The sequence below is a fragment of the Pteropus vampyrus genome, unplaced genomic scaffold (assembly GCF_000151845.1).
Source record: "Pteropus vampyrus isolate Shadow unplaced genomic scaffold, Pvam_2.0 Scaffold219, whole genome shotgun sequence".
NCBI classification, from domain to species: domain Eukaryota; kingdom Metazoa; phylum Chordata; class Mammalia; order Chiroptera; family Pteropodidae; genus Pteropus; species Pteropus vampyrus.
The window spans coordinates 332,892-341,544 of NW_011889000.1; the positions used below are offsets into that span (position 1 = coordinate 332,892).

Below are 8,653 nucleotides of genomic sequence, written 5' to 3' on the forward strand. Positions count from 1 at the left end.
ACCCATCAAACCCCTTTGATCACCTACCAGATACCAGGAGAGGAAACAGACAGTTGAACCTCTGCTTCAGGCGTCCTCACTTGAGCCCCTCAGATAGGCTGTTGCTCAGGTAACTAGATTATACCACAGACCCCAGCGAGAACCACAGGACCTCAGGCAAGGAAGGACGGGGGAAGATAACTTTCCACTCCCGCCCCCAGACTGTCACCCTGCAGCCACGAGCAATCAACATCTGGCTCAGTGGGTTGCACGTACTTTAAAAAATACCTGGGGAGCTTATGAAAAGTAATACCAATGCCCAGTCCCCACCCCAGACGAATTAAACCCCACTTCCTGGAGGTGAGGTGCCGGCACCAATGCTTTTAAAAGCTCTCTGAACAATTTCAGGGGGCAGCCAAGTGGAGAAGCCTGTGCTGGACGCAGCTGGATCCTGCTCCGCAGAGCTGGCGAGTGCCCGAGAAGGGCTCTGGGCCACGAACAAGGCAGTGTGGATGTTTCAGACAGCGTAGCCCCCTGGGTGAGGAGCAAGCACAGGACTCGAGCCTCATGGGGTCTCCTGGCTCAGGAGCATCTACTGAATCCCCTCCTCAAGGCAGGGTTGACAGGACCCCTGGAGGCTCCCTAGCCCAGCCTCCTTGTCATACAGGTGGGGAAACTCAGGCCCCGTGGCAAAGGCTCTTGGCCAGGGTCTTACAGCCAAACCATACAGCCGTGATTCGAGAGAAACATCCGCAGACTTCAGGAGCCCTGCTATTTTGGCGTAAGCCCCTCCCTTCGGGGTAGTCTCCTGGGAATGCTGCTGGAGCCAGGCAGCCCACTGTGCACGGGGTCACTGAGGACTTATGGGCTCCCTGCCCTTTTAGGTGGTCTGTGGGACCTGTCTTCTCCAGAGAGTGAATCGCTATAGTCCTGTTGGGGGACTGTGTGGATAGGGGTCCCAAGAAAAATCCCCCTCTGCAGGGCCTGAGCCCTCCAAGCAAATGCTGCTACACACAGGCCTTTTTCAATGGTCTCCTAAGTTACTTGCTGCAAAAGGCTGCGCCCTGTTATAGTGCAGTGGTGTGCATGTAGACACGGATGCTATTTCTGAGCTACGGCATGTGGCTGGCTTTCCCCGATGTTCTGTGAGAGGGTGGGTGGATTAGGAGTGCAGGGTCGACTTCGTGGGGAGTGCCTGGCCTCCCCCAGGACACACCAGCCAAAGAGAATACCCCTGGCGCTCTCTCTCCTGGGCAGCCCAGCCTCACAGGACACACACACACAGGCCATCTGTACCATCGCTGTCTATACCTGCAAGAACCATAGATGGCACTGTGTCACCCCCCGCCAAGGGACCTACGAGCTGCCCCCAGGCTGCCCAGCCCCCTCTGCTGATCGTATGTATCCACCTTATCTCACCTGGGACGGGGAGCCCTCCTCTCTCCAGGTCCAGGGACTCCCTCCTCTCCCTCCCCACTGGGCCTTTGGGACTATAACCGGGATGAAGCTGACTTTAGCTTTACTCAAATCAGCTGAGCCCATGTCCTCTGTGAAATGCCCACTCATTAAGGGAAAAAAAGAGCCTGGGCTGTGTTCTATTTTGGTGCTAGGATTTTACCTTTAATCTAAAACAGGACAAGAAACCATAATGGCACCAAGCGTCAAGCATGGCCTGAGAGGTCCTTGAGACCCCATAACCTCAACTCCTACTCCAAGCCTCTCCACCTAAACCTACCACTAAGTGAAAGTAGCTTGTAATAAAAACGTAGCCTTAAGAGAAGTTCCCTGTCCCACCTCCCCCTATTCAAACTTTACTCCTTAAGTCCAAAGTTGCAGAACCTTGGAGCTGCCGCCAAGCAGAAGAGGGCATTTCGTGAGGGGTGAGAACGCCTGAGTCCTGTGGATGCGGTGACCTCACAGGAGCTGCCGGGGCCCATCTCTCTGGCTCTTTCCATCCTGGAAAGACACGAGTGCCTAAGTCGGGCCAGGCCTACCACCTGATTTCATTTTCTCCGTCTTTCTCTCAGCCCCAGTGGCAGCAGACATGAAGCACGGCATGGCAGCCCAGATGGCGAGACTGAGCCACGGTGTCCCCGTCCGCTCCCAGCATAAACATCTGCTCCAGGCATCTGGGCTCCGAAGGGCTGGTGGACTTTTCTGAGTTGCTCTGGAGGCTATTTTGAGGGCAACGGGGCTCTGGGCCCCAAGGCCTTCAGAAACCAACCAGCCCCCGCCCCCAGAGGTCTCGGCAGCCTGGGCGTCATCATAGGGAGGGCTCGGGAGTTACCCCAGAGCTGGTGGCACCATGCACGTCCTCTAGCACATGGCAGCGATCCTGTGGTCCCGGGATGGAGGTTAAGAGCAGAGGCTCTGGGCCAGCCTGTGGAAGTCAAGTCCCTGCACTGCCACCGTCTGGCTACGTGACCTTGAGAAATCGCATTCCTGGAAAACCAGGGAACTTCTGTGAGAATCAAGGAGATGAGGTCCGGCAAGTGCCTGGCATTTAGTAGGCTCCCGATAAGCATTAGTGAGGATACGGTGATGACGAGGATGGCGGTGGTGGTGACAGTACCACGCTCTCAGTCTAGAAAGTCCCACCCTGCCCTCTGACTGGGTGGAGGAGGGGCAGGCTGACTTGCTGAGCTGCTCGTTATGGCGCGTTGCCTACGCCCATGGCTACGCTACTGAGTTGGGGCTGGTCTGGGTAACAGCCTTGGAGGCTCCTCAAGGGTGCTGACGAGTACAGGAAGAGAGGGACAGGAGGGCTGGAGATTGAGTCCCTCTCGCGTCGCTCCATCCTGCCCTCTGCTCCCATTGTCACGCCTCCTCTGTCATGAGCCATCTGCCGTCTGCCTGCGGGGACCTTCACGGACACATCTTGAAGTCCCGTCGCTTCCCCCCAGGCCTTATGCTTCAGCTCGGCTGACATCAGAGGAGCTAACACAAGGTGCTGCGTTGTCACAAGTTCCAAAGTGTCCAGGTGTGAATTAAGCATGGCATTAAGGACCGAGAGGAGGACCCGCACCAGCAGAGATTCTCCCAAAGCACCTGGCACCGCCGCCCGGGTGCAGTTAGAGAACAGATGGGAGCAACCTGGGATCGAGAAGCGCAGGCATTGCCATTTTGGGTGCATGTGCTTCGTACCAGGTACCGTGCTGGGACCGTCCAAATGTTTCCTGTTTTCACCTTTGCATCAATCCTGTGAGGCAGGGTTATCCGTTTTCTAAGCGAGGCAGCTGAGGCTCCGAGAGCGCCAGCAAACCGCCTGGGTTCACAGAGCTGGGGAACAGCGGAGCGGCTCTGACTCAAGGACAGGGCCCTGGACCACTGTATGAGTTTCCTGCTGCTGCTGGAACGAATCACCACAAACCTAGCAGCTTAAAACGACACAAATTTCTTATCTGACAGTCTGGTGATCAAAAGTCTGACGTGGGTCTCGCTGGGCTAAAATTTAAGAGTTGGCAAAGCTGCATTCCTTCTGGAGGGTTTAGAGGGAAATAGACTTCTTTGCCTTTCCCAGCTTCAAGAGGCTTCTGGCACATTCTTTGGCTTGTGGCCCCTTCCATTCTTAAAGATGGCAGTGGCAGATTGAGTCCCTCTCCCATAGTCACATCTCCTTCTCTGACTACAGCCTTCCTGTCCCCCTCTTCCACTGCTAAGGACCCTTGTGATCACACTGGGCCCACCTGGTAAGTGGCAGTGCTGGGACTCAAGTCAAGGTCTGCATTAACTGAGTGTGAATAGTCGCCAGTGCAATGCATGGGAATTTGTATAATGAATTGCTGAGGCCCACCTCCTCCTCTACACAGGAAACTCCATCAGGACCAAGAAGCTGGGTCTGTGTGTTCTCTGCCAGGGAGAATGGTGGTTTGGCCCCAAATAAATGTACAACCAAACTATGTTGAATGTCTGAATGAATAAATGAATCTAAACTCCGTTTATTTCTGCAGCCCACGTGGAAGGCCAGCGTGGCCGAAATTGAAGTTAGGAGCTAACGGACTGGAGGAGACGGTCAAGATATGGGATGAGGCAACGGGAAGAGGGATGGTTTTGACTCTGAGGGTGCGGTGGGTGGCAGTGAGTGAAAATTAATTACAACGGAAGCCTACTGCTCAAAGAGAGACTCAGGTCTCTGGAGAGTCTGTGGACTGAGAAGGTCGGAGCTGCCTGGGGCGTCCTTCCTGCTCTGATGTCCAAAGCACAAACCACAGGCCAGCAGGTTGCCATGGTGACTCCAGACCCGCTGTCCCCACCAGTCTCCTGCCTCCCCACCCCAAGTGCTCCAACTCATCAATTAATAACCTAATAATGTATGACGACAGTGACTCCAAACACTCGGGGAGCAATCCTCTTGAAAAACAGACTTTTCCAGGAAACTGAGAGCTGCAGAGATGCTCATGACCAAGACACTCTGCCCGGCTACCTGCTAAATCTAGCTCTCTGAATCCACATTACTCGCTCCCTCTTGTTTTAAAGGCATGGGGTTGGCAGAGCTGGGGCCTGAAGCCTCAGAGGTTCCAGGATAACAGACACAAGAGCAGCCCCCATGTAGGATGCCTGCTCCCTCAGCCTCTGCTCCCTCAGCCCTTTGAGGCCCCGAAACTGCTCCCGACCCCAGTGGGTTCTGTGATAGGGTCGTAGGCATGCATATTTGTATCTCTGCTGGTCCTCTAGAGCAAAGCTACATCCTTTGCAAAGATGAATTAATTTGTTACCATGGCACTCAGGGAAAAAGCAAAAGGGAAGATGTTCAAGTTTTGGTAGATTCAAGATGGTTAGAAATCGTTTGATACTCTTCTCATTGAAAGTGGGGTCTAAGTCCCCTCCCTTTGAATCCAGGTGGGTTCTGTGACTATCTGACCAATAGGATAAAGTGGAAGATGCTGTGGCAGCTTCTGAGGCCAGGTCTGACGAGACTGGCAGCTCCCACCTCCTGCCCGCATTGAGAGGAACCCAGACCCTGGCTGACGGCCCCAGCTGGATCAACTGGCTTGCCACATGAGCCTGTGATTTTGGAAGATCCTCCAGCCCCAGCTGATGCTGCAAGGAGCAGAGATAAGCCATCTCCACCAAGCCCTACGCAAATCACAGATTCATGAGCAAAATAGATGACTACTGTTACTTTAAGCCACTATCTACTGAAGTGGTTTGTAATGCAGCAATAGATAACTCAAATACAGTATCGTTTTTCTCCAAAATCACTTATCATGAGCTGGATTCATTCATGTGGTTATTTGATTTTAATTTTTATAACAACTTTGTGCGGTGGGTATAATAATCTCCATTTTTCCCATGAGATACTAAGACTGGGAGACGTAAGGTATTTTGTTTGAGACCAGCCAGCTAGGGAGAATGAAACCTGTTTTCCACTCTTTGTTTCCTGTTCCACGAGTTTTCTCTCCCTGCAGAGTGAGCTATACCCAGAAGGCTGCAACATAACTGTACCAGTAACAAGAAAACTCAGAGCTAACACTTAAGGGCCGGGCAAGGCTTTCGAGGCAAGATCTTCACCTGTGTGATCTCAAAACCACCCTAGGAAGTAGGCTCTGCTTATCACACCCATTTCACAGAAGGTGTGAAGCAAAACATAACTGTATCATCTCAGATTTGTATAGTTTCAAACCATTCTCACATCTCTTTTGTCCACCTTGAGGCCGTGGCTAGTATTTATCTCCATTTTACAGAGGCCCAGCAAATGACTGGGCAAATGATGGCCCAAAGCGACACAGCCTCTGGCTCCACACCAGTGCTCTGGCCTCTGCGCACCGCTCAATCCTAAAGGGCCTTCCCGTGCCCTTCTGCCGGCGCATCACTGTTCCGCGGCTTGAGGATTACCTGGGCCCACACGATTGCCAGGCGAGGGGGCTCTGACCACCAGCGACCCCCACCCCACCCGGAACTCCTGCGGCCAATCACAGGCCCACTTTGTCCGCCGCTGGCAGTTGAGGGGTGTGGGAGGGGTGGGGGGACTTGTTCGGGTCTCAGTCACCCTGCTCTGTGCCTGACAAGCTGCCCTTCGCCAGATTTGCGGGAAGGAAATTTTTGGGTCACCTGTGCTGCCAGATCTCTAGGAAATGAAGAGTTAGCTGTCCTACTGTTTTGGAAATAATTACCAGGTGGCCACGGAGCTAGCCGAGGGGGTGGCTGCTAAACCAGGCGACAACTGCAGAGGAGACACCCCGCCCGGAAGAGCGACGTGGACGCACCGGCGCTCGGGGGCAGACACCGGGCGGGCCTCGCCTCTGCCCCGTCTGCCGCCCCGCACCGCCGCCGCCCGCTAGCGCAGCGCCCGCACCTGGCCGAGCCGCCCCGCGCGCACACGACGCGTACCCGAGCCCGCGCCCGCGCCCGCGCCCGCGCCCGCACCGCCGCCGCGCGCTCGCGGGGCCGCGCCGGGGGAGGCGCGGAGCTGGCCGCGCGTGCCGGGACCGGGCTGCCGTCTGCTCCGGGTTTCCGGGGCCCGATACGCCGGGGGCCCCAAGACCGTGGTGACAGAAAGAGGACCGGTTTCGGGGAGACCCACCTGCGCAGCGAGGGGCCAGCCGCAGTCACTCCGTCCGTCGTCCGCGCTCCCTCCCAGGGCCAGCGCGCAGCAAGCCGGGTGGGCACTGCGTCCGTGGCTACCCGGCGGTGGCCTGGGGGCGCAGGCGGGTTCACTTCCCAACCAAGCCCTACTCCTCCACGGCCCACGGGGCCACGTTGTGCGCGGATTGCCCCCACGTCTCCCCTCCTAGGCGGGCACACCCAACCCTGCCTTTCCTGGCCCTGCCTTTCAGGCAGACCGCATGCCATGGGCTAGGCGCCTGCCAGGAAAAACCGCGGTGGCGCAGACCTGTCCTGGAGGTACAGCACTCCCCGCCCCCAGCCACTATCCTGCGCCCGGGAGCTGCCTTCGTGGGCTCAGACTGCGCCTGGCTGCGAAAGGACAAGGTTCCCTCTCCAGCCACATCCAGAACCCCTAGGTAAGAGGCTGGGAGAAGAGTCCATGAAGCGATCTTTCTATTCGATTCACCTCTGTGTCCCCAGCGTCAGCACATCAGTAGCCACTCAGTAAAGGCAGTGTCTCTCAACGCCTCTGCAGAGCTCAGCAGGCGGCAGTTTGCTGCCTGCTGGATCCCTGCTGCTTCCTGGGCCCTGAGAGCACCTGCAGCAGGCTGCCCGGTGGCCAGGGACTGCACAGAGGACCTCCTGCTGATTTTATTGAACCTTCAAGGAGGCTTGAGGGCCCTCTGCCCCACAAGCTCACAGAAAACAATAATAGTCACAGCTCCCAGTTTTTGACTACTTTGTGCCAGGCGCTGTTCTAAGCATTTAAAAGCATGAACTCATTTGCTCCTCACCACTCTATGAGGTAGACACTGTTACTTCCCTCACTGGCCACATGGAGGAATGAGGCACAGAGAAGTCAAATAACTTGCCCAAAGTCTCATACGTAATAAGCAGAGGCACTGAGATTCAACCCCTGGCAGATGAGTCCACAGCCGTCATCACTACCTGCATCCCATCCTAAGCTACCCTTAGCTGTACCCTCAGCATCTTCTGCTCTTTCCCATCTGTGTACCTTAGCTCCGGTGTCCTGCTCCACTCCAAAGACCTCCTGTCCCCCATCTCCTGAGCTCCTGCCCCAGTTTTGAGACCCAAACGTCACCTTACCTATCCAGCCTTCTTGCTTGCCCCAGGCAGTTTGTGCTGAGCCCCCTGGATGTTCCCTTAGCTCCCTTCCCACCATTCTTTGCACCGCCCACTGGGATCATTTGGCCCACAGCTGTCTCTCTCTACAGCCCTCATTCCCTGCCCTGTGCCTGGCCCAGAGCAAGGCTCCCCGTTCCCGTCTGTGAAGTGAGTGTCTGGGACTGGTCACTGCAGGAGTCTGCAGAAGCTTTTGCGGTTGGTTGTCAGGAGATTGTTGGTTAGGGATGGAGGGCAGCTGGTGCAGGCAGGGGAGGTAAAGAGAGGGATCCATGTCTCCTCTTCTGCTAACTCCTCTAGGTGGCTCAACGCTCCATACTGGGCCCCTTGGTGAGTCACTGGAAGGAAGTGGACAGTGGGCAGGAAGGCAGAGGATACCCCGGCAGGGGACGCAGAGGGAGCAGGGGAAGCAGGGGGAGGTGGGGAATTTTGCTTTTCCTGCTGGGCAACCTCCCAGCAGTGTCTTCTCTGAGGCTGGATCAGCCTCTTCTACTAGTCCTCACTTTGAAATTTCTCCTCCTTGTGAAATCTTCACAAATGAGGTTTTCCAAATAAACTATTCATGCCATAAAAATGCACACATGCTTTTTAAAAATTGCCAAACTGGAAGTAGTTGTTGAGAGTTTGGCTTCAAAAGCCAGCGTGCCTGAGTTTCAATACCACCTCTGCTACCTACTACTAGGGGGACCTTGGACAAGTCCCTTAACCTCTCCATGCCAGGTCCCTTATATGTGAAATGGGGACATGGCTTCAAAGGGGGCCTGAGATGATTACATGAGTTAAATCAAGTAAAGCCCTTTCTTAGCACAACACCCAGCACACAGCTGGGTTCAACAGGCGTTAGCTGTTATTATTGTCCACCCCAAATGCCCTCTCATGTACGGCTCTTATGTTTTGACTACTTACTGTGTCCTCCGTGCTTACGAGTGATCTCTTTCATCCCAACAAGGAGTAAGTAGTATCCTCTCCCTTTCACAGATCAGGG

General features: G+C 55.2%; 1 protein-coding gene across 2 annotated transcripts in view; it reads right to left on the reverse strand.

Moving 5' to 3' along the window:
* The window catches only part of GPR68 (G protein-coupled receptor 68), a 22,233-nt gene extending 14,655 nt beyond the window's left edge, over nucleotides 1-7,578 (reverse strand). The window contains exon 1 of one of the 2 annotated variants that reach the window (XM_011373147.2): nucleotides 7,574-7,578. The gene's annotated coding sequence lies outside the window, so the exon portion shown is untranslated. Of the gene's footprint in view, nucleotides 1-6,502; nucleotides 6,664-7,573 lie in introns of those variants that run through there. The other variant, XM_011373148.2, reaches the window with a different exon arrangement.
* Nucleotides 7,579-8,653: the final 1,075 nt, after the last annotated feature.